Genomic DNA, 5224 nt, shown 5'->3' with positions numbered 1-5224 from the left:
GCTAACGGTGGTCAACCTCTTCAGGATGGCTCCCGCTAAGAGCACCAATCAGAATCAGGAACCGCCACCACCTCCACCTCCTCTGGAGGCATGGCAAGCTGTGATGGCCGCAACCAATGCAAACACACAGTTGATCATGCAAATTCTCCAAGAGCGCAATCAAGGCAACCAAGGGAACCAAGGCAACAATCAGAATCACTTTGCTACACTCAACCAGTTCCTTGCTAACGGGCCAAAGACTTTCAGCAATTGTGTTGAGGCAACCGATGCTGATGATTGGCTCGTGGATCTGTGCAAGCATTTCGAGTACAGTAACGTCAGGCCTGAGGACTTTGTCAAGTTCGCTTCCTTCCAACTCAAAGATCAAGCTGTAGAATGGTTCCAGCAATACAAGGATTCCAGAGGTGGACGTGTGATCACTTGGGATGAATTCCGTCAAGATTTCAGAGCTCACCATATCCCTCAGAGCGTGGTTGAAAGCAAGCGTGAGGAATTCCGCAACCTGAAGCAAGGCTCTTTGTCTGTCTACGACTACAACAAGTTGTTTCAGAAGCTCGCCCGCTTTGCTAAGCAGTATGTCCCTGACGAGAAGAGCATGATATACCAGTTCAGGGGTGGTCTCAGAGAAGAAATTCAGCTAGCTCTTGTTCTCTTTGAGCCCTTGAGATATGATGAGTTCTACAACATGGCATTGAAGCAAGAGGCCGCTCAACTGAGGTGTGATGCTTCCAAGAAGCGAGTCAGAGACACTACTCCTTCTTCCTGTACTCAAGTGGCCAAGCAGCACAAGTATTAGCTTCCTCCTCCTCTGTTCCGTCAGCCGTATCAGCAGAAGAGCAAAGGTGGCAGTGGATCTTCCCACCCACCCAACCCTGGCTTTCAGAACAAGACTTCGTCTTAAGCTCCAAGATCGAGTGCTCCGTATCACCGTCCGCTTTCAGAGGTCACGTGCAACAAGTGCCAACAGAAGGGTTACTATGCCAACAAGTGTCTCAATCAGAGGCGTCTCCCTCCTCCTCCTCCTGTGAGATCGACAAGTACAGTTGTGGTCAAGCATAACCCCAAGTACGCCAAGGTCAATATGGTGAATGCAGCTCAGGCAGAGGATTCATCAGATGTCATCATGGGTAACCTTCCTGTTAACGATATTCCTGCAAGAGTTCTTTTTGACACTGGTGCATCGCATTGTTTCATGTCGAGACCTTTTGCATCTAAGCATGATTTTGTTACTCAAGTGTTGTCGAAACCGTTGGCTATTGTTTCTCCAGCCCGTCAAATGACATCTCGTGTATGCGTTCCGGATGTTACAATCACTTTGGGTGACTATAAGTTCTTGTCCTCTCCAAATGTTCTTGGTGACTCGGATATTGATCTTATTCTCGAAATGGATTGGCTTTCTAAGCACAAGGCACATCTTGATTGCGCAGCCCGGCAGATTCAATTGACTCATTCGTCTGAGATGTAATTGTCTTTGCCACTCGGGATAATACCATCCGTCTGTTTTCTCTCAATGAGAAGGGTGAACTGGATGCTATCTCGCAAATTCCAGTCATTTGCGAATATCAAGACATCTTTCCAGAAGAGCTTCCAGGAATGCCTCCGCACCGGCCAGTTGAATTCGTTATTGATCTTGAGCCCGGTACGGAACCTGTGTGCAAGCGTCCTTACAAGCTCGGACCTAAAGAGTTGAAGGAGCTGAAGAAGCAACTCGATATTTAAGAGAGAATGGGTCTCATCCGGCCTAGTTCTTCTCCGTGCGGTTGTGGTGTTCTTTTTGTGAAGAAGAAGGATGGAACGGACCGACTTTGTGTTGATTACCGTCCATTGAACAAGAAGACTATCAAGAACAAATACCCACTTCCCAACATCAACGAGCTATTCGAACAACTCAAAGGTGCCCAAGTATTCTCCAAGCTTGATCTCCGTATGGGTTATCATCAGATTCGAATCCGTGAGCAAGATATTCCCAAGACAGCTTTCAGGACAAGCTATGGTTCATATGAATACACTGTCATGTCTTTTGGCCTCGTCAACGCTCCTCCGACTTTCTCTCGCATGATGAACTTCATCTTCAATGCCTACACCAATGACTTCGTTTTGGTCTATCTCGACGACATTCTGGTTTTCTCGAAGAACAAGGAAGATCATGCCAAGCACTTGCGTTTGGTACTCGATAAGCTCAGAGAACATCAGTTCTACGCCAAGTTCTCCAAGTGCGAATTTTGGCTCGATGAGGTTCTTTATCTTGGTCATATCATCTCTGCCAAGGGCATTGCCGTGAATCCTGAGAAGGTGTCTACAATTGTGAATTGGGAACCTCCTCAGAACGTGAAGCAACTCCGTAGCTTCCTCGGTCTCGCAAGCTACTGTCGAAGATTCGTTGAAAACTTTTCCAAGATCACGAAGCCTCTCTCAAATCTTCTCCAGAAGCACGTCAAGTACGTTTGGTCTCCGGAGTGTGACATTGCTTTCAACACTTTGAAAGAGAAATTGATCACTGCTCCAGTTCTGACTCCGCCTGATGAATCCAAACCGTATGAGGTCTTTTGCGATGCCTCTCTCCAAGGTCTTGGCGCAGTGTTGATGCAAGAGAAGAAAGTTGTTGCTTATACCTCTCGCCAGTCGAAGCCCAATGAGAAGAACTACCCCACTCATGATCTCCAGTTGGCGGCAGTTGTGCATGCTCTTTTGACTTGGAGACATCTCTTATTGGGAAGAAAAGTGGACATCTTCACCGACCACAAGAGTCTCAAGTACATCTTCACTCAGCCTAATCTCAACCTCAGGCAAACTCGATGGGTCGAAATGATTCAAGAGTATAATCCGAGTATTGAGTATACTCCAGGCAAGGCCAATGTGATTGCTGACGCATTGAGCAGGAAGGCTTATTGCAACAGTCTGATTCTCAAGCCTTATCAACCCGAGCTTTGTGAAGCTTTCCGCAAACTTAATCTGCAAGTTGTTCCCCATGGTTTTCTCGCCAACCTTCAAGTCTCTCCTACCTTGGAAGACCAGATTCGCCAAGCCCAGCTTCTTGATGCTATGGTGAAAAAGGTGAAGATTGGGATTGCCAAGAGTCAACCCAAGTACAAGTGCTACCGCCTTGATGACAAGGACACTCTTTTCTTCGAGGATCGTATTGTTGTGCCCAAAGGTGAACTTCGTAAAGTGATCATGAACGAGGCTCACAATTCTCTCCTCTCCATCCACCCTGGGAGTACGAAGATGTATCAGGACCTCAAGCAGGCCTATTGGTGGACTCGAATGAAGCGCGAGATTGCTCAATTCGTTAATGAGTGTGATGTCTGTAGAAGAGTGAAGGCAGAACACCAAAGGCCAGCTGGTCTCCTCCAACCTCTTGCCATTCCAGAATGGAAGTTTGACCACATTGAGATGGACTTCGTGACTGGGTTTCCAAAGTCCAAGCGTGGCAATGATGCTATATTCGTTGTCATCGACAAACTCACTAAAGTGGCTCACTTTCTGCCTATCAAAGAGTCAATTACTGCAGCTCAATTGGCAGAGCTCTATACCTCTCGAATTGTCTCTCTGCACGGTATTCCACAAGTGATCTCTTCAGACCGCGGCAGCATCTTTACCTCCAAGTTTTGGGATTATTTTCAGAAGGCCATGGGCACCAACATCCGCTTCAGCACAGCTTTCCATCCTCAAACTAGCGGTCAAGTCGAGCGTGTCAACCAGATTCTTGAAGATATGCTCAGGGCTTGTGTGATCTCCTTCGGCATGAAGTGGGAGGATTGTCTTCCTTATGCTGAATTCTCCTACAACAACAGTTTTCAAGCAAGTTCGGGCAAGGCCCCATTTGAAATTCTGTATGGCAGGAAGTGCCGTACCCCTCTCAACTGGTCCGAAACCGGTGAACGTCAACTTCTCGGAAATGACTTAATCACAGAGGCAGAGGAAATGTGCAAAGTCATTCGAGATAACCTCAAAGCAGCCCAATCCCGCCAGAAGAGCTACTATGACAGTAAGCACCGTGATTTGGCTTTCAAGATCGGAGATCATGTTTACCTCCGCGTCTCTCCTATGAAAGGTACTCGTCGCTTCGGTATCAAAGGGAAGCTTGCCCCCTGTCGGTGTCAAAACCGGCGGATCTCGGGTAGGGGGTCCCGAACTGTGCGTCTAGGATCGATGGTAACAGGAGGCAGGGGACACGAAGTTTTACCCAGGTTCGGGCCCTCTTGATGGAGGTAAAACCCTACGTCCTGCTTGATTAATATTGATGATATGGGTAGTACAAGAGTTGATCTACCACGAGATCGTAGAGGCTAAACCCTAGAAGCTAGCCTATGGTATGATTGTATGTATATATTGTATATCTATCGACTAGCCTAGCCTCGGTTTATATAATGCACCGGAGGCCTAGGATAACAAGAGTCCTAGCCGAATACGCCGGTGGGGAGAAGTCCTTGTCTTGATCGCCAAGTCTTGTGGAATCTTCCTTGTATGCGGCAGCCGTCCGAATTGGCCCACGAGTATACGGCCACGGGGGTCCTCGGCCCAATCTAATAGATCGGGAGACGACGTGGTGAGTACTCCCTAGTCCAGGACACCGTCAGTAGCCCCCTGAACCGGTCTTCAAGTTAGGGACGCTCCTCGATTCTTCCGAACTGTTCTTCATCTTCGGTTGCTGGTCTTGAAAACTGGTTCAACAAATCTTCTTTATCTTCGATCTTGAGGATCGCCGAAATGCATTCGACGAGTTTACACGTCAGGTATCCGAGGAGCCCCTTTAAGTTTCCGGCCTTTATCAATGCCTTGTTTATTTTTATGCCACACCTCGGGTTTGAAGCTGTTCCCGGGAGGCAGGGTCCTCTTGCGTCCGAGCTCCAACGCCGGACTGCATTCGAGGTATCTTTTGTAGCCGAGCACCAATGCCGGACCGCTTCCCAGCTCTAGCGCCGGAATGTATCCAAGCTCCAATGCAGGACTGTGTCCAGGCTCCAATGCCGGACTATATCCGAGGTGTCATATCACCTTGGTTCAAAAAAGTTGAAGGAGTTTAGCCGAGCTTAATGCCGGAAATGCCCTCTATGGAGCCAGCCACTAGCGCCCGAGCTTTATGCCAGACTGCTTCCGAGGTGGTGCACCACCCCGACTATGGGCCCATTTTTTGTCAATATTTTTTATTGGTACAATTTATTCTCTGCCGAGATATGTAGCCAGTAGCCTTCAAGGTGTGTATCGGTCTAAAACCCAAGAT

The sequence above is a fragment of the Triticum urartu genome, chromosome 7 (genome assembly GCF_003073215.2).
Source record: "Triticum urartu cultivar G1812 chromosome 7, Tu2.1, whole genome shotgun sequence".
NCBI classification, from domain to species: Eukaryota; Viridiplantae; Streptophyta; class Magnoliopsida; order Poales; family Poaceae; genus Triticum; species Triticum urartu.
This window is presented reverse-complemented; position numbering follows the sequence as displayed.